The following is a 21,003-nucleotide window of genomic DNA, read 5'->3' on the forward strand; positions in this document are numbered from 1 at the left end:
CATCAAATGATTAGATATCTCGGCGTGCCAGAGAGGACAAGTTTCTCTCCCATTTAAAATTTAAATGGAGCTTCTAGGTGAACGTTTCAGGATTTTACAGCAGTTTATCCAGGAGATTTTTGATGATTTTTCATGACAGCACACTCTAACTGGGGACATTTCTGAACAGGCCGCCATTCACTCCCTATGGGGGTAATGTCCACTTTGAGGACTTGTCCTGAGGACACCGTATGTCCCACATGTCCCAAAAGCACAAGCACACTTCTTACCAATGAGATCTGCGAACCTGCAAATTTTCAAGGTTCTAGCTCAAAAACTGTGACCTGTGAAAATGACCGAAAATCTGAATGGAAGAAGTACAATATAATACTAGAAAGGCAAAGTTCGTGAACAAACTTTATGTTGGCTTGACAAAGCAGCTAAAAAGGCTGTTTTGAATGTTTGATGACCTAATGTTAAAGGTTGTTTTAATGTTATTAATGTTAAAATGATGTTAAAGGTTGTTTAAATGTTGATAACCTGCTAAATAATGTTGAAGGTTGTTTTAATGTTATCAATGTTAAATGATGTTAAAGGTTGTTTAAATGTTGACATCCTGCTAAATGATGTTGAAGGTTGTTTAAATGTTGATTATCTGCTAAATGATGTTAAAGGTTGTTTAAATGTTGATAACTTGCTAAAGAATGTTAAAGGTTGTTTAAACGTTGATAAACCTGTTAAATAATGTTAAAGGTTGTTTAAATGTTATCACTGCTGCCCATCTGCCCCTCTGCTCCATCTGCCCCCCTGCCCCATCTGCTCCATCTGCCCCTTTGCCCCATCAGCCCCTCTGCCCCATCAGCCCCTCTGCCCCTTCACCTCTCTGCTCCATCTGCCCCTCTGCTCCATCTGCCCCTTCGCCCCTCTGCTCCATCTCCCCCTCGGCTCCTTCTGCCCCTTTGCCCCATCAGCCCCTCTGCTCCATCTGCCCCTCTGCTCCATCTGCCCCTTCGCCCCTCTGCTCCATCTCCCCCTCTGCTCCATCTGCTCTATCTGCCCCATTTGCCCCTCACCCTCATCTGCCCCTCTGCTCCATCTGCCCCCTCTGCTCCATCTGCCCCCTCTACTCCATCTGCCCCATCTGCATGTATGTGTGTGTGTGTGTCTGTGGTGTATATGTGTTTGACTGTGTGGAGTGGGTATGAGAGAGATGCAGGTGTGTGCGCGTGCGTGTGTGGGGGAGGGGGAGAGACATTCAAAAATAACTGCCACTCTGTGTGGGGAAGCCTTGTTTTATGTGATTTGCACCCTCCGAACAAACGGTCGTAGTTCGGGACCCATTTAACTTATCGCTTCACCGAAGAGATTGTGTGAGAGAGGACCCCTTGCTGATGATTTTGATATATTTTGGTGTGGTTTGACCCTAAAATGACTGATTTATGGCAAGTTAAAAACACACAAAAATCTCAACAAAGCTGATTCTGATTCTCATACATTTATATGGGGGCCAATGGGGCAGTTTTCTGTGTCTGGTGCCAAACAAATGCTCATAACTCTAAAACTAATTCATCAAATGATTAGATATCTCGGCGTGCCAGAGAGGACAAGTGTCTCTCCCATTTAAAATTTAAATGGAGCTTCTAGGTGAACGTTTCAGGATTTTACAGCAGTTTATCCAGGAGATTTTTGATGATTTTTCATGACAGCACACTCTAACTGGGGACATTTCTGAACAGGCCGCCATTCACTCCCTATGGGGGTAATGTCCACTTTGAGGACTTGTCCTGAGGACACCGTATGTCCCACATGTCCCAAAAGCACAAGCACACTTCTTCCCAATGAGATCTGCGAACCTGCAAATTTTCAAGGTTCTAGCTCAAAAACTGTGACCTGTGAAAATGACCGAAAATCGGAATGGAAGAAGTACAATATAATACTAGAAAGGCAAAGTTCGTGAACAAACTTTATGTTGGCTTGACAAAGCAGCTAAAAGGCTGTTTCGAATGTTGATGACCTAATGTTAAAAGGTTGTTTTTATGTTATTAATGTTAAAATCATGTTAAAGGTTGTTTAAATGTTGATAACCTGCTAAATAATGTTGAAGGTTGTTTTAATGTTATCAATGTTAAATGATGTTAAAAGTTGTTTAAATGTTGACATCCTGCTAAATGATGTTGAAGGTTGTTTAAATGTTGATTTTCTGCTAAATGATGTTAAAGGTTGTTTAAATGTTGATAACTTGCTAAAGAATGTTAAAGGTTGTTTAAATGTTGATAAACCTGTTAAATAATGTTAAAGGTTGTTTAAATGTTATCACTGCTGCCCATCTGCCCCTCTGCTCCATTTGCCCCTCTGCTCCATCTGCCCCCCTGCCCCATCTGCCCCTTCACCCCTCTGCCCCATTTGCCCCTCTGCTCCATCTGCCCCTCTGCTCCATCTGCCCCCTCTACTCCATCTGCCCCTTCGCCCCTCTGCCCCAGCTGCCCCTCTGCTCCATCTGCCCCTCTGCTCCATCTGCTCCATTGACCTAATGTTAAAGGTTGTTTTGTTATTAATGTTAAAATGATGTTAAAGGTTGTTTAAATGTTGATAACCTGCTAAATAATGTTAAAGGTTGTTTAAATGTTGATAACCTGCTAAATGATGTTAAAGGTTGTTGTAATGTTGATAACTTGCTAAAGAATGTTAAAGGTTGTTTAAATGTTGATAAACCTGTTAAATAATGTTAAAGGTTGTTTAAATGTTATCACTGCTGCCCATCTGCCCCTCTGCTCCATTTGCCCCTCTGCTCCATCTGCCCCCCTGCCCCATCTGCCCCTGTGCTCCATCTGCCCTTTTGCCCCATCAGCCCCTCTGCTCCATCTGCCCCTTCACCCTTCTGCCCTATCTGCCCCTCTGCTCCATCTGCCCCTCTGCCCCATCTGCACCTCTGCTCCATCTGCCCATTCGCCCCTCTGCTCCATCTCCCCCTCGGCTCCTTCTGCCCCTCTGCTCCATCTGCCCCTTTGCCCCATCAGCCCCTCTGCTCCATCTGCCCCTCTGCTCCATCTGCCCCTTCGCCCCTCTGCTCCATCTCCCCCTCTGCTCCATCTGCTCTATCTGCCCCATTTGCCCCTCACCCTCATCTGCCCCTCTGCTCCATCTGCCCCCTCTACTCCATCTGCCCCCTCTACTCCATCTGCCCCATCTGCATGTATGTATGTGTGTGTGTCTGTGTGGTGTATATGTGTTTGACTGTGTGGAGTGGGTATGAGAGAGATGCAGGTGTGTGCGCGTGCGTGTGTGGGGGAGGGGGAGAGACATTCAAAAATAACTGCCACTCTGTGTGGGGAAGCCTTGTTTTATGTGATTTGCACCCTCCGAACAAACGGTCGTAGTTCGGGACCCATTTAACTTATGGTTTCACCGAAGAGATTGTGTGAGAGAGGACCCCTTGCAGATGATTTTGATATATTTTTGTGTGGTTTGACCCCAAAATGACTGACTTATGACAAGTTAAAAACACACAAAAATCTCAACAAAGCTGATTCTGATTCTCATACATTTATATGGGGGCCAATGGGGCAGTTTTCTGTGTCTGGTGCCAAACAAATGCTCATAACTCTAAAACTAATTCATCAAATGATTAGATATCTCGGCGTGCCAGAGAGGACAAGTTTCTCTCCCATTTAAAATTTAAATGGAGCTTCTAGGTGAACGTTTCAGGATTTTACAGCAGTTTATCCAGGAGATTTTTGATGATTTTTCATGACAGCACACTCTAACTGGGGACATTTCTGAACAGGCCGCCATTCACTCCCTATGGGGGTAATGTCCACTTTGAGGACTTGTCCTGAGGACACCGTATGTCCCACATGTCCCAAAAGCACAAGCACACTTCTTACCAATGAGATCTGCGAACCTGCAAATTTTCAAGGTTCTAGCTCAAAAACTGTGACCTGTGAAAATGACCGAAAATCTGAATGGAAGAAGTACAATATAATACTAGAAAGGCAAAGTTCGTGAACAAACTTTATGTTGGCTTGACAAAGCAGCTAAAAAGGCTGTTTTGAATGTTTGATGACCTAATGTTAAAGGTTGTTTTAATGTTATTAATGTTAAAATGATGTTAAAGGTTGTTTAAATGTTGATAACCTGCTAAATAATGTTGAAGGTTGTTTTAATGTTATCAATGTTAAATGATGTTAAAGGTTGTTTAAATGTTGACATCCTGCTAAATGATGTTGAAGGTTGTTTAAATGTTGATTATCTGCTAAATGATGTTAAAGGTTGTTTAAATGTTGATAACTTGCTAAAGAATGTTAAAGGTTGTTTAAACGTTGATAAACCTGTTAAATAATGTTAAAGGTTGTTTAAATGTTATCACTGCTGCCCATCTGCCCCTCTGCTCCATCTGCCCCCCTGCCCCATCTGCTCCATCTGCCCCTTTGCCCCATCAGCCCCTCTGCCCCATCAGCCCCTCTGCCCCTTCACCTCTCTGCTCCATCTGCCCCTCTGCTCCATCTGCCCCTTCGCCCCTCTGCTCCATCTCCCCCTCGGCTCCTTCTGCCCCTTTGCCCCATCAGCCCCTCTGCTCCATCTGCCCCTCTGCTCCATCTGCCCCTTCGCCCCTCTGCTCCATCTCCCCCTCTGCTCCATCTGCTCTATCTGCCCCATTTGCCCCTCACCCTCATCTGCCCCTCTGCTCCATCTGCCCCCTCTGCTCCATCTGCCCCCTCTACTCCATCTGCCCCATCTGCATGTATGTGTGTGTGTGTGTCTGTGGTGTATATGTGTTTGACTGTGTGGAGTGGGTATGAGAGAGATGCAGGTGTGTGCGCGTGCGTGTGTGGGGGAGGGGGAGAGACATTCAAAAATAACTGCCACTCTGTGTGGGGAAGCCTTGTTTTATGTGATTTGCACCCTCCGAACAAACGGTCGTAGTTCGGGACCCATTTAACTTATCGCTTCACCGAAGAGATTGTGTGAGAGAGGACCCCTTGCTGATGATTTTGATATATTTTGGTGTGGTTTGACCCTAAAATGACTGATTTATGGCAAGTTAAAAACACACAAAAATCTCAACAAAGCTGATTCTGATTCTCATACATTTATATGGGGGCCAATGGGGCAGTTTTCTGTGTCTGGTGCCAAACAAATGCTCATAACTCTAAAACTAATTCATCAAATGATTAGATATCTCGGCGTGCCAGAGAGGACAAGTGTCTCTCCCATTTAAAATTTAAATGGAGCTTCTAGGTGAACGTTTCAGGATTTTACAGCAGTTTATCCAGGAGATTTTTGATGATTTTTCATGACAGCACACTCTAACTGGGGACATTTCTGAACAGGCCGCCATTCACTCCCTATGGGGGTAATGTCCACTTTGAGGACTTGTCCTGAGGACACCGTATGTCCCACATGTCCCAAAAGCACAAGCACACTTCTTCCCAATGAGATCTGCGAACCTGCAAATTTTCAAGGTTCTAGCTCAAAAACTGTGACCTGTGAAAATGACCGAAAATCGGAATGGAAGAAGTACAATATAATACTAGAAAGGCAAAGTTCGTGGAACAAACTTTATGTTGGCTTGACAAAGCAGCTAAAAAGGCTGTTTTGAATGTTGATGACCTAATGTTAAAGGTTGTTTTGTTATTAATGTTAAAATGATGTTAAAGGTTGTTTAAATGTTGATAACCTGCTAAATAATGTTAAAGGTTGTTTAAATGTTGATAACCTGCTAAATAATGTTAAAGGTTGTTTAAATGTTGACATCTTGCTAAATGATGATGAAGGCTGTTTAAATGTTGATAACCTGCTAAAGAATGTTAAAGGTTGTTTAAATGTTGATAAACCTGTTAAATAATGTTAAAGGTTGTTTAAATGTTATCACTGCTGCCCATCTGCCCCTCTGCTCCATCTGCCCCTCTGCTCCATCTGCCCCTTTGCCCCATCAGCCCCTATGCTCCATCTGCCCCTCTGCTCTATCTGCCCCATCTGCCCCTCTGCTCCATCTGCACCTCTGCTCCATCTGCTCCATTGACCTAATGTTAAAGGCTGTTGTTAAATGATGTTGAAGGCTGTTTAAATGTTGATAATCTGCTAAATGATATTAAAGGTTGTGTAAATGTTGATAACTTGTTAAAGGATGTTAAAGGTTGTTTAAATGTTGATAACCTGCTAAATAATGTTAAAGGTTGTTTTAATGTTATCACTGTTAAATGATGTTAAAGATTGTTTGAATGTTGACATCCTGCTAAATGATGTTGAAGGCTGTTTAAATGTTGATAACCTGCTAAATGATGTTAAAGGTTGTTTTAATGTTATCAATGTTAAATGATGTTAAAGGCTGTTTAAATGTTGACATCCTGCTAAATGATGTTGAAGGCTGTGTGTGTCTGTGTGGAGTGGGTATGAGGAACATGTTTGTATGTGGACGTGCGTGTGTGGGGGGAGGGGGAGAGACATTCAAAATAACTGTCACTATCTCTGCTTGTCTGAGTTGAGAAGCCTTGTTTAATGTGATTTGCACCCTCCGAACAAACGGTTGTAGTTCGGGACCTGTTTAACTTATCGCTTAACCGAAAATATTGTATGAGAGAGGACCCCTGGCTGATCATTTTGATGTAATTTGTGTGTTGTTTGACCCAATATTGTCTGATTTATGACAAGTTAAAAACAGAGGCAAATTGTGAAAAATCCCTTAACTGACACTGTCTCTGCCACTCTAGAATGTGATTTGCACCCTCCGAACAAACGGTTGTAGTTCGGTACCTGTTTAACTTATTGCTTAACTGAAGATATTGTCTGAGAGAGGACCCCTGGCGGATCATTTTGATGTAATTTGTGTGTTGTTTGACCCAATATTGTCTGATTTATGACAAGTTAAATATAGAGGCAAATTGTGAAAATCCAATTCTGATGTTGAGAAATTAACATGGGAGTTAATGGGGCCGTTTTTTGTGTCTAATGCCAAACAAATGCTCATAACTCTAAAAGTAATTGATCAAATGATTAGATATCTTGGTTTAACAGAAAGGACAAGTTTCTCTCCCATTTAAAATTTAAATGGAGTTTCTAGATGAAAGTGGAAGGAATTTACAGCTGTTTATCCAGGAGATTTTTGATGATTTTTCATGACAGCACACTCTAACTGGGGACATTTCTGAACATTCCGCCATTCATTCCCTATGGGGAAAAGTCCACTTTGAGGACTTGTCCTGCGGACACCGTATGTCCAATATGTCCCAAAAGCACAAGCACACTATTCCCGTATGAGATCTGCGATCCTGCCAAATTTCAAGGTTCTAGCTAAAAAACTGTGACCTGTGAAAAGTGTCGAAATTTGATGCGGAATAATAATAATAATAATAAAAAGAAATCGGATAACAGAATGTTGGCTTTGTCAAGCCAACATAATGATTGATCCTGGTCCACGGGGTGTTTGTTTAGTGTGTTGAATGGGGGGGTTTAAGAGGCAGTCCTTCTCCTGTTATGACCTGCTGGGGGAGTGCCATAGCCCCTGCTACGTCGGGTTTGTTGTTGTGAAGGTTCACTTCAAATCTGGAGTTGGTGTGTGTGTGTGTGGGGGGGGGGTGTTTGGTAGTGGCTCTGACATAAGACAGCCTCCCTGTGTTAAGAGCTTATCTGCAAGATGATTGGACCAGAGCAGTGAGTGCAGCTAGCTTCTGTGGAAATATGGGGGTTGTGGGGGGAGAGGGGGGCTGTTTGGTGCGTCCGTGGCTCTAACACACCAGTTCCTTATGTGAGAAAGCTGCAATTTACCAGGGTGTGTTAGAGTTGACACTGGCTCCTCTACAGTACAGAGGTGTTGTTATTACCCGAGACGGAGCTGTCTTACTGCCTGAGCTTGCAGAGACGCACGCACACTGACGCGTTCACAGGGCCCCCCCTCCGGCCGGTGACCGAGCACGCAGACGGCAGCGAGTGTCAGCCGGTGCACTGTCGCTTGCTCGCTGAGATCAGGAACTTTCCATGAACTCCTGGTGCCGATGTGGCTTCTCACACACGGGGCGGGAAGAAGAGAAGGAGAGCAGAGGCGGGCGTCTTAGACCGCGCAGAGCTCACTTTACTTCATGCGGCTGTACCGTCTCCAGACAGACTGTTTGGGGTTAAGCCACCACAGGATGTCTGTGTGTGTGTGTGTGTGTGGGGGGGGGGGGGGGGGGGGGTTTCGGGTTCATATAGAGCTTCAGGTATTAGTTGAAAAAGTGCTTTTCTTTGCCAGTCACTGAGAATCACAGATACAGCTGCATGCACTATGTCTGCATGTATGAGAAGATGATTCCTCAAAAGGGATATCACTTTTTAAATGTTTTATTGCCTTCCGAGTACTCGAGTTAATATTCATGGAAAACCAAATCCAAGGACGTTCACGTGAGTAGAACTCGAGTTCTGAGTTGAGTCATTTTAAACCTTTGTTTTATTTTTTCATGTATTCCTGTTCTTTGTGACTGGTGATAAACACGAGCGTAAGACTGAATCTCGGGAAATCTCCAGACTGACCCAACAGTTTTACTTTCTTTTTTTTTGCCTGATGGTTTTTCTGGTATTTTTATTTGGACAGCTGGCCATGGACGACCTGTCAGTAGGCCGTAAACTATAGGGACCTGTAGCAAATGCTAAAACTACTATGTTAAAGATAGATAGCATTTGTCCTCGACAAGACACTGTTAAAAGACCTTCACAGGGATGAAGAAGAATGTCTAATGTCTAGTTCATTCTGGAAGAAAAGATGAAAGATGGAAAATTAAAAAGCAGAGCACAGCAGAAAAGTGCGTCAGTGGAAATGTGGAGAGAGAGAGACAGAGTGAGACAGGGAGAGAGGGATAGAGAGAGGGAGATATAGAGAGACAGAGAGAGACAGGAAGAGAAACATCACTGATAACCTCGCCCATGTGTTTTTACTGGGTCTCTCCGGTAAAAACAGCAGCTGGCTATAGGATTGGGGTTCTCTGAGCCTGGACAATGCTCTTTGCTGTATGAAGCTGTCAAAAGAAGTTTGGCTAGTTGTTAAAACATGGTGCCTGCTATGTCAATAGTGTAAATCTATGGCTACAGCTCTTCCTCTCATGCACAGAACAGTCCAACCGCAGTGAGAGGAGAGAACCTTTAGAAATGGGGAAAGGTTTAGAATGAACTGTGTAATACTGAAAACCAGTGACAGCTATTAATAGGAATTAATTAACCAGAACAAGAGCCAGACTGTGGTATACAGCATGTAGGAAAGGCAGGGAGCCCTCTCTATTTCTGGAGCACCAACCATTGCACATGCATCATTTAGCTCTGCTTCAAAAAGTGGCCTTAGCTATTTCTCTGGACATAGTGTGAAGCTTCAGATTTTGGCTTCTCCTTCCTGGCATGAGGGGGTATTTCATTTATCCGCCGCTCTTTGCATTTTGTGCAAGAGACAAACAAATCGGATTGGCACACTAGGTCGTAAAGATCCAGGAGTGTAACTAAACATGGTCAGCTCCCATACACACACACACACACACACACACACACCCAACCTGTTAACTACAGGGAGCTGTGATTGCTGTCTGTCTACAGTACTTAACCACAATTTCTCCAGCCATGTTTACTTATGTTAGCAAGCATGGCATCACGCTGCCCTGCCCTGCAAACTCTATGATGCAGCAGAGCTCCTGGCAAACTGCTGCGAGGCGTCAGATCAAGCAGCTCTCAGCTTCAGCTTGGCAAACGATGGGAACAGAAGGGCTGGGGTGTGGGAGGGGTGGGCGGGGCCCAAACAGCAGTCCCATCTCTGGGAGCACATGGGTCAGGCTTTCGGGCCGTGAGGGTGGGGACTCACTGTGCGCTCGCTGCTGGGAACCGGGACAAGCAGGCGTGTTGTTGGGACGTCAGAGCAGAGGCCTCCTCTGGGTTTCTCAGTGCAGTCCCACGGGAGTGGGATATGGGAAATGAGCACGGACTGCTGGAGCAAAGCCAAAACTCGGGAGCCTGGAATCAGTGTGCTGACTTCTCTGGGAGTGTCGACATGACAGTCCCTGAGGCTTTGACATTATGCACCCTCAACCTTATTTGAATTGTACACAAGCTTCTGAAGTCGTTGGAAGGGATGAAAATTCTGATCAAATGCAGTGTGTTTCTCACATCTGCGCTAGGACAGTGTGTTTCTCACATCTGCGCTAGGACAGTGTGTTTCTCACATCTGCGCTAGGACAGTGTGTTTCTCACATCTGCGCTAGGACAGTGTGTTTCTCACATCTGCGCTAGGACAGCGTGTTTCTCACATCTGCGCTAGGACAGCGTGTTTCTCACATCTGCGCTAGGACAGCGTGTTTCTCACATCTGCGCTAGGACAGCGTGTTTCTCACATCTGCGCTAGGACAGCGTGTTTCTCACATCTGCGCTAGGACAGCGTGATTCTCACATCTGCGCTAGGACAGCGTGATTCTCACATCTGCGCTAGGACAGCGTGTTTCTCACATCTGCGCTAGGACAGCGTGTTTCTCACATCTGCGCTAGGACAGCGTGTTTCTCACATCTGCGCTAGGACAGCGTGTTTCTCACATCTGCGCTAGGACAGTGTTGCGTTCCGCTGCCTTTTCTATGCTCTCACCTGCTCTTGAGTGGCCATGAAACTTGATTTATTCAGGTCTGTTTTTGGCCTTTTGAATGTCAATGACCGGCTTCCAAGACTTTCATGTGCGTTCGTGTATGAATGTATGTATGTGCGTTCGAATGCTTGGATATGAATGCGATGTGCATTCCTATGTGTGCAGGCAGCTCATCAACTGTAGGTATGTGTAGTAGGGTGCAGAATATTCAGTATATTTAGACCATTGATGGTCTGGGTCTGATTAATAGGCCTCCTGCTCAATCCCACCCCACCCACACATAAGAACATGCAAACACACACACACACACAAACACACACACACACGTATGCAGTGATCTGATATCTCAGAGCATCCCAGGTTGTGTCCTGCACTGTCTACGTGTTTCCACCATGGCATGTCTCCCTCACTCTGCTTGTGGTGTGATACATGACACACAGCCACTCTCATTGGACACGCCTTATTTCGTCAGTTAGCCTGCTTCTTTCTTCTTTAATCTAAGCCAGAAGGCTTCAGTTCGGTTCTGATGGACAGGCCCCATGATTTAGAGCATGTGCAGTCCATGACGGTGCACGAGAAGGAGAATGTGCCTCAGTCATGTGATCATGTGTTAGGAAAGCCTGCTGATAGCAGAGGGAGAGAAGAGTAGGGCAGAGGGAGGCAGAAGGAACTTTGGAATTGGGAGTTATATTTAAATAGAGGAGGAATCTAGAGTGGAATGTTTCTCTCTCTCTCTCCCTCCCTCTCTCTCCCTACCTCTTTCTCTCTCTGTGTCTTTCTCTTTCTCTCCCTCCCCTCTATCTATCTATCTATCTATCTATCTATCTATCTATCTATCTATCTATCTATCTATCTATCTATCTATCTATCTATCTATCTATCTATCTATCACCCCCATCCCCTACAGTATAATCAGTAAAATGGATTTATTTATGAAATGCATGGACTTTTCTAATATCTCCAGCAAATCATCAATAATGCTTATTTTGCAAATCATAATAAGAATAGAAGATTGAGATTTTGAAATATTGAGATTTCTGCTGAATTTGAGTCTGTCTGTGTTTTTGTATTAGGGCGATATGCTGTACTGTCTTGTAAGGTGAGCATGGTGGCTTCTGTGAGGGTTGTAGTTGTCAAATGTCAACTTTAGCATTTGTAAAACTGGGAGACATTTCTCATTTAATGTTTCTTGATGATGCAAAACTATGTAAATATATGTAAACATATATATAGCTATATATAGTTTTTGTAGCAAATTTAACCTCTTGCTATCAATGCTCTCTCTCTCTCTCTCTCTCTCTCTTTCTCTTTCTCTCTCATTACATCAAAGGCTTTCGCATCAGTGTATTATGTTGTAATATTTAACAGCTCACAATAAGAAGTCTTTGACAACCTATCATGAAGCCTCTTCCAGCTAGTCTTTATGACAGTGCTGAAGTTGCCTAGATCCAAAGTCTAGTGCAGTGCAGTTCAGTGCAGTGCAGATCAATTCAGCTCAGTGCAGTGCAGAACAATTCAGTTCAGAGTAGTGCAATTAAGTCAGTGTAATTCGGTGCGGTTCAGTTTAGTTCAGTGGAGTGCCAGTTCTGTTCAATTCATTTCAGTTCAGTGCAGATCAATGAATCCAGCAGTTCCAATCAGTGCTACTGTCTCTTTGTATGGCACTGGGGTCCTTTATTACATTACCAATGCTAAAACATCTACCTTACACGAGGCAGCGGGGACTGGGGAAGCCAGCTGGAACAACAAGTCTGAAGTTGGCAACAGACTAAAAACTAAAAGAAAAGCAGGCAGTTGTCACAAGTGTTTGGAGATGTAGAGTGAAAGGGTGAGAGTACATGCTGAATAATTTATTACAACATATCACAGATATGACGGCTTTAGACCCAGGGGCAGAGGGCCGAGGGCCCCTGTTTCACACACTGAGTAGCTGTTCTTTTTTTAATAGTATGGCCTGTAGGGAGACAGTGTTCATCTTTTTTTCTTATTTATAAAGTTTTTTTTTACTGAGCATTACCAGATCCTGGCCAGGAAAATGCATCATAGTTGATATTTTGACTGACATTGTAATTGAATTTAGTTGATCATATGCACTGCTCAGCTCCAGGAAGCCATAACATTGCCAGGCTGCTATTGTAATTCATATTTCCATCATTATCACACAGCTGGCTATCAGTACAGTTAGCATTTTCAAAGTAATGAAAAATGGGGGTTACATTTGATGTATGCTGTTTCCTGCAAAAATTCTGCTTTAACTGGAGTGTGATATACTGTTTAAAACTGCAGTGGGCATTTCCACCTCAGCCCTCTTACGGAGTCTGAGCTCTACCAATATACATTTGCCCCCTTTGACCACCCCTACCCCCATACTAACTATCTAGGAGCACAAGCATTGGTGTGAGTAACGCAGTATACTAGTTATAAAAATACTTGCTGGGGAAGTTGTGGAAGTTGTTATTTTGTGCGAATTTCTTTTGAGCTGTTTCTTTTTAGCAGGCACAGAACATAAGTACATGTCTTTCATCAGCTGTAAACCGCTTGGTTTGTTCGAGGGTAAATACACACAGGTGTCAAGGGGCAACAGTGAACTGATGGAATGTGATCATCAGTCACAGTTGGTGTTTGGTTTTCAACGCCACTATGGTGTGTCCCTGCATACTCACATGGCAATACATGCTCATATGGTTGACCTTGTTTCTGAAGTCACTCAAGGATCTCATGCCATAAAAAGACCATCCATGATGCCTGATTTAGCATAAACTAGATCCCACCTAGTGCGATAGTTTAGAACCTGTTATCAGCAGGATCCTCAAAGGCAATTCTGGAAAAATTGGATGAAGCTGTTGGAAAAGCAAGTCTGTTCTTCTTGCTAAATGACAATCCAAGCAAAGGCTGAGCTTGCCTTTAACACATCGTTGCATTTCCATCTAACCATGCCATCAGTGCCCACCTGCATATACAGGAAGCTGAAATGCTATGTGGATATGACTAAGGCCTCGGATTTTATCAAATTGTAGAGGGACCATGACCAAGTAATCCTAACTTGCTCATGGTTCAACATGGACGGGTAGAAGTTCCATGCTGCTATATCTCATGAGCAATACTTCATTCAACCAGATCTTCAACCCTGTGAAGGTGTGAATGAAAAGTAGCTCCCTTTCAGAGCTGGTGTTTTTCCAAGTGATAGGGTGTTAGCATGGAATTCATTGTTCCACAAAGGATCGAATACCTTTCAACTTCATCAAGTTTCAGTTTGAGCTGATCACTTTTTTCCAAAACAAGAGTTTACTGATTTCAGATCAGTCCTTAGTGGTAGAGTCTGCCAGGCAGCGCCATCTGATATGCTGCAAATGCCTTCTTTCAGACTGCCTGGTGAAACTGAGATGCAGCCGGCCTTCAAATTCGTCTCGCCTTAAGGATCAATATGACTGTCTCACATTTCCAAACTTCTTAAAGCAATTTGAGAAAGAAAGCCTCAGAGCTCCTTTAGATTGTTTTGAATGGATTGCATAATTTTTTTGTAAAATATATCTTTGAAAAATGCCAGCTTGCAAAGTAATAACTCATAGATCCGCTTTCAAACATGACAAGACCTGAATTGTAAATTTTCTTGTTGGCAGAAGCAATGAGTGTGTAAGTGTGATTTGGGCAAGGTGTCACTTTGATTGACATGACCCATACTAGTCTGATTAATTATGGGGCAGGCAACTCTCTGGGGTCACCGCCCGTTGTCTAGGATACAAATGCATGAACGACAGAATTATACTCAAAATATAAAAGTAATAAAGGACTATCAGGATCACAGACATGGCTGAGATGCCATTGCCATGGTAACTTCACACGGCCTGGAATGTGCAGCCTACTACTGAGACACCCACATTTGTTTGTGTGTGTGTGTGTGTGTGTGTGTGTGTGTGTGTGTGTGTGTGTGTGTGTGTGTGTGTGTGTGTGTGTGTGTGAGTGAATGTGGGGGGGCACTTTAGATATGGGTGTGTAATTGGCCCACACACCCTTGAGTCTACTTTATATCAGCAAGAGGAATGCTTGAAGAATCAGAAAGTCACTTGTACTCTTAAAGGCATGCAGAGCGATTGCAGTGCTACAGATGTGTTTTGCAGGTACTACGTTTCAAGGACACCACCACGGATGCGAAACGTTCAAAAGAGCAAAGAGGATTCAAAGTTGCAATTGGTTCACCCCGTAGTAAATATTTGTAGATATTTGGCCTCACTGTGTCTGAACACTGTGGGTGTGTCTCATCACAGCAGTCTGCCAGCACAGAGTGAGCACACTTACCATTCCAAGCACAGACGGAGTGTGTCAGGAGTCCTCTTCTTCATACTTCTCTTCTGCATTGCTTTATTGCCTAATCTGCGTTGTTTAATGTGTAGTGGTATTAAAGACACTATTTAGAAGTTCTTGGCTAACTATTAGCATGCATGTCAGTAGTGAACCTTCCATAAAACTCCTTATGACAGACAGATAGTATATATTTAATAGTCTTTTTCATTTGATAGATAAATTCATTGATCCCAAAAAGAAAATCAAGATTTTGCATTGCCAAAAGTTTTCTTGTGTTAGATGTTGAATATAATGAAGCAATGATGTTCAAATAAAAAAAATAAGTACATGTACTGACTTGCTCAAGAGCTCGATTTCCACTTTTGATAGAGTTCCATTTACCAATTGGTGCTAATCAGATTGGCTTACCAATAAAAGCACTGGCTGTGTGAATATATAATTTTTTAAGCTGAAAAGCAAATTTATGTGTCAGTCTTTTTATCAGTCAAATTTCAAACTAATATCTGTCTTAGAACAAGGCAGAAAATCCAGAGATCTGGGAGTAATTACCTCAGGCAGCTGCAGCAAGAGGTGTGGGCTACAGGAAGTATAAACACAGTGATTGCATATGAGAGAGGAAATGATGATTGAACATCAGTGCTAAAAAATATCACATACAGTACATAAGTTAAAAGTTTTAGACTAATTACAATTTAGGTTTCAATAAAAGTACCAAACAATTTAAATTTTACTGCAATTAGTCCAGTGACAGCTAATAATTTCTTCCTTTATTACCTTTTTTAAAAATTAAATTAATACGCCAACTGGCGGTATATAACCATCCTATGTGAGCTGCGTGCATCTATGATTTCCATATACTGTTGCCTCTTTCATATTTGCAAGTGAGGCAGTGAGGGACTCTCTGCCATGAGCTCAATGAAAGGTCTGTGCGATGCTTGTTACAGACAAGCTCCAAATTGATACTAAAGGAAGAAATCTGGAAGACAGATTGCCGCTAACTGCTGTGTTAATGTGCGGGGCAGTGGGAATGATGGAGGAGATACTAATTGTCATTGGTTGGGGTATGTGTGATGAAACCCCGCCCACATTCCCCACACACTCTTGACCTTTTGCTATGATTGATAACATTAGCATCCTTCCCAGTGCCCTGTGCTAGCTAGCATTTGTGTTAGCCATTTTGGGCAGGAATGCAAGCATTCTTTAGCCTGCTGGACATCAATAGCAAACAAGCCTATGTGCTTTGTTTTCAAGGAATGTGAGTTATGACTAATGATGCAGAAACAAGGAATAGGCATGCATTCATGTCAGTGAGATGTTAGCATTTATTGTTTGAGAGATTTGCTAATGATGACATGGTGTGGTTCATAAAAAAAAAAAAAAAAACTAGGAAGAAAGGGTAAAGCATTATTTATGTGAAATAAGAAAACCGGTTAATGTCTTTGGGAAGACTTTTGGGGTTTTTACAGCTGTTAGGTCCTGGAGGTGATCAAGGCTTTTTGACATTTTCAGAGAGGGCAAGGGCACTGAATGAAATGAGAGGAAATAATTTAACAGGATGTGAACAAAACATGGGTATGAGCTGTTTGGAGCAGCCCATCAGCCAATACAGCCCTGCACCACAAATATATCTTGGCCGCCACAGGGAGATAAAGGCGAACAACTGAAATTGAGGAACGAGAGTGGAGTGGTAAACCAGTCTGACCTACTCTCGGTCCAGACTCCGTTTGGAGCTGCTCTCACCTGTGCAATGCCCCATAGCCGACTGGTTAAACTACCATCTGCAAGCTGAAGCCAACCTGTAGAATTGTTATAGCTGAACACTGTGCACTTTTAAACAGGAATAGTTTATTGGAAGAGATTGGGTTTCTTGAACTGACTTCTTGTGGGGGAAGAAGAAAAACTCCAAGGGTAAAAGTAGGCCTCAGTCCACTATCTGGCCATCTCAGACAAACTGGGAAGAATGTGGATCTTTTGGCTTTGATCTTCACGAAGTTCCTGAAACAAACTAACAGCTTTTTAGAAATATTACTTGTGGTACTGTGATTGCAACATTATGGATTGTTGATACTCAAATGATTAATCTGTTTCAGTGAAAGTAGGTGATGTTTTGGTTGCTGTTAGTGTATGGTAGACCCACTATGCCTTTTTCTAGTCTTCCAGACACACTTGTAATTACTCCAGGTTTCCATTAGGATATTGAGCAGAAAGTGGCCCTGTGGTAGCCATAATAAGTCTTGTCTTTATGGCTTCTCCAGCCGGCGAATGAATTGAAGTGACCCGGTGGCTTCATGCTTTCAATGTAAGAGATTAAATCATTTTGCACAGTGGCAACAACATTAATATGAAAGTAAACTTTACTTTTTTGAGGTCTGTGATGCAAGAAACTTTTACGGTTTCAAAGAAATGTTAGAATTTTTGCAGTTCCTTTTGCCCATACAAAAGGAGATTTTGATTTGATTGTGTAGCCAAATTCGAGGGCATCAGACCATTTTATAAGAGGAATTGTAAGCATATAACATATTGGATCATTTGTTTTGAATCTCATTTCAGGATTAGAAATAGTCAGCCTTCACATGTAACACAAAGTCAAGGTTTAAATCATTTTTATATTATCATAAGCCCACCCATTCCTTTAAATCCTTTTGTCCAAACATGTTTTCAAAGTTGCAAGCAATATAAGTATCTCCTGTACAGTGTAGATATCAAAGCAAAATTGATTATTTAAATATTTGATTATTTACTCTGAATCTTTATAATGCCAGCTACCCCAGGAACTAAGAACACTTAATGTTCACAGAATAAACATACACTGAGATACAGAAATTTACAAAGAGAACTATTTTTAATAACACTCATCATAGCATTTGCGGACATCATAGGCTTCTTCTCAAAGATGTGATCTGGGACATCCTTTGTTCTATGTAACTATAGATCTGTATATGTAATGCTTATCGAATAGTCAACGCCCATAACGTAGCGTATTTATTGACAAGTATAGTGTAGCTTACTGTTTGAGATGATTATGTGGCATCATCATTATAGTGATCTTGCATTGCCAAAGTCTATTCATGTAAAAATGCCTTGGTCATGCATGCCAGGTCCTGCTCATTTGATCTGAAGGTGTGGTTAATAAAGACGGCTTTGTTGAAGACGATACACAGAACACAGCTTGCGGCTTCAATTACAGTTTGATATAGGGCACATCATGTCCCTGAGAGTCTTATTTTGTGCAAATGGACAAGGTGAAGTATCAAAGTTTTGATACTTCCTTTGTGCAATTGGAGCTGTGCAAAACTGGAACATATAAAAAGGGCTTCATGATCGTAGGACAATTCAGTTTCAGTAGAAGTTAATGAAAAGTGATGAAAAATGCAGTTCCTTATACAACACACACAATGCTTTACTCTAAGGCTTTAATTCCTGGCTGATGTTTTGCTAGTAGCATGACAGTGGACAGGTGTAGACTGCTAAAGAAGGAGACAACTGGAGACATGATCCTTCACTCTTACTGAAGGACATTTGCAATGATGTTCTACTGATGACTCCTTCAAAAGTCCCAGGCTAGATAAACCCAGCTACATCATGAAAGACACATCAAGAAAAGGTTATGACCTTATTTTTTATGTTCACACTTCCTGAAATGCCACATCACTTCTTGTTTTATTGCCTTTGCCAGGTCCCTGTGTGGTTTTCAGTGAGGTCTTAAAGAGGTATTTCAGTTCTGATAAGGCATTTTATACCATTCATTTGCTTCTGGGACCTTATAAACGGTGCTTTTAGAACTTTATTAAGTTTACATTGAGTGCTGAAAGGCCGTGTCAATTAAATACTCCTAGTGAGAATCTTCTCAAAGTTATGGATTACCTTTTGCATCTCATAGAAAAACACAACCTGAACTATGACTCTGAGGCACTTCATAAAACTTTTTTTTTCTAACCATCCAGTAAATGTGTGCTAAGATGCCATTCAGCATCCAGAAACACAGTTTGGGGTGTTTTTCCTTAGACATCCGAAAGGTAAAGTAAACTTTTTATCCGCCAGTCCCCATATCAGCTATGGACATTTCTCAATGGAAGGAAACGCAACATCATTTGAAATATTTGCACATCTTACGACTCCTCATATTCAAGCGGCATTGGGTTGAAGAGGCAGGGAAGATATATTTTGTCACTTTTTGTCATATTTTACATTTATCCACTAGTAAGACCCTTTCAATTCATTAAGCTAATATTTAAAGGTTCTCTTCCAGAGAGTGCCCCTCATAAAATCAGACTGGTGGCTCATGGGAGTTTCCAGAGTTAAACTGCTTCTTCTTCATTTTCAAATTCAAGATTGAGCTCTGGTCTAAGAAGTCTTTCCATTTTGATTTGGCTCTTTAATACGATTTTAATTAAGCAATTAAAGGTCTTTGAAAGAGCATATGGACGTAATTAGCACTGGCCAGATCACCCAGGAAGTAGTAGGCTATTAATTACTCTAAGCTGGGTCTGGGGAGCTTTGTGGAGAAGCAGAGGACAGGAGAAGACACAGCCATGGACTGACTCAGAGTTTCCAGACAGCATGATGTGAGCAGAGCAAGATTGTGAGTGCTTAAGGGAGTTGTTGCAGGGCCGGGAAGACAGTCAAAGACCTCTTGTCAATGGAGTCGCATTCAGCTACTGAAAGTTCAACCAGGAAGTGCTTTTGAGCTCATCAGACCCAAGCACCTGTTGAGCTCAGTGAGTGATCATTTTTGTGCCAGACACTTTCATCACCAGCACTTATAAAATCCATGAGTCATCTTTCTGGCCCACGTACACAGCCGAGTTTTAGTAGTCCTCTGTGCTCTAATGGATGACACCAGATGCCTATTTCTCTCACTCACATACACACTTACACACACACACACACACACATGCATACACATCTGTAACCTTTGTAAGGGGGTGATGACCAAGATGACGAAGATGAAGACAAGCAGTGTGCGTCACTGATAGCCCTCCCTGCCCCACTATCAAAGATCTTAAACACAGGTGTCCTACTACCTGTATTTACAGCTGCCTTACCCCAGATGACGTATTTGCTCGACGCTATTATTCATCAGTTAGAAAGAGTCTGTGTCAGACTTGAGGAGAGGAATGTTCTTCTTCCCCATATACATGACCTGTGTCATGTGGATGACAGACAGGTCTTCAGTTTGTTACTGACAGGCATACCAGAAAGTGGCTCAAACTCCATCTGCTCCAGCGTCTATTAATTTTCATGTAGACTCCTTAAAGAAGCACTTGGCCTTCAACTATCCCATGGGTGGCTGTATTACCATAAACATCTGAAGTATTCATTAAGCTAGGGCTGGGGGTGGGGTCAAGGCACGGACTGAGGACAAAGCCTGTGCTTTTTCATGGCCGTCCATCTTCAGCAAGTGTCCCAGGAGACTTGCTGAATGCTTGTGGTCTTCTTCCAGTTTCCTTATCAAACCATTGGCGAAATGTTGTTCCAATTTACAAAACTCAAGAGATGAAACCCAAGTGAAGAATTACACAACGATGTTGATGTCAGTCGGACACAAAGCAAGTCGTGAGTTTTCCATTTAAGGACAAATGGACATCATTACGAAGTTCAGCAAAGGGATTCATCTATGAGGTTCACGTTTGTTGACTAGGGTCTCTAATGTCAGGATCACATAATCCCTTGCTGTTCTTTGGAAAGAGGGATTCTGACAAAACAACAGTTTGATTTATCACTGTAGAACCATTCTCCCTATTGAAATAGATGTGTCATACATATTGCTGCATATCATCTCTCTGATAACAGACACGCCTTACTACGACTCCTCAACTCTTTGTGCTCCTCAGCCTATCCAAACCCGTAAAGGCAGAGCATTTAGAGCATAATCCTCTTGTTCACGTTCAGTAAGTATAGGAGTGCACCGCCGTTGGCCAGTGTGCACGTCACAGCCGTATGCCTCCATGCTTTGGGCTAATGATGTTTTTAGTGTGACACTCCACCAGCAATATGGCTCGGCCTACAGCTCTGATCAGGGCAGAGCACTCTTCCACCTCAGCATATGGGTCGTGGGTGGGAGAGGTGACCCTGGGAGCTGCGCTGGCAATGCTGGTAGCATGTTGTGGGCCCAAGCTGCATTCTTTTGGCTCAGTGC

At 42.7% G+C, this 21,003-nt stretch overlaps 1 protein-coding gene across 7 annotated transcripts in view; it reads left to right on the forward strand.

The window, feature by feature from the left end:
* sema4ba (sema domain, immunoglobulin domain (Ig), transmembrane domain (TM) and short cytoplasmic domain, (semaphorin) 4Ba) overlaps positions 1-21,003 on the forward strand; it is a 68,074-nt gene that overhangs the window by 15,750 nt on the left and 31,321 nt on the right. The window contains exon 1 of one of the 7 annotated variants that reach the window (XM_076991116.1): positions 8,181-8,355. The exons of the other annotated variants lie outside the window; for them this stretch is intronic. The gene's annotated coding sequence lies outside the window, so the exon portion shown is untranslated. Of the gene's footprint in view, positions 1-8,180; positions 8,356-21,003 lie in introns of those variants that run through there. 7 annotated transcript variants of the gene reach the window in all.

Source organism: Brachyhypopomus gauderio, chromosome 2, assembly GCF_052324685.1.
Source record: "Brachyhypopomus gauderio isolate BG-103 chromosome 2, BGAUD_0.2, whole genome shotgun sequence".
NCBI lineage: Eukaryota > Metazoa > Chordata > Actinopteri > Gymnotiformes > Hypopomidae > Brachyhypopomus > Brachyhypopomus gauderio.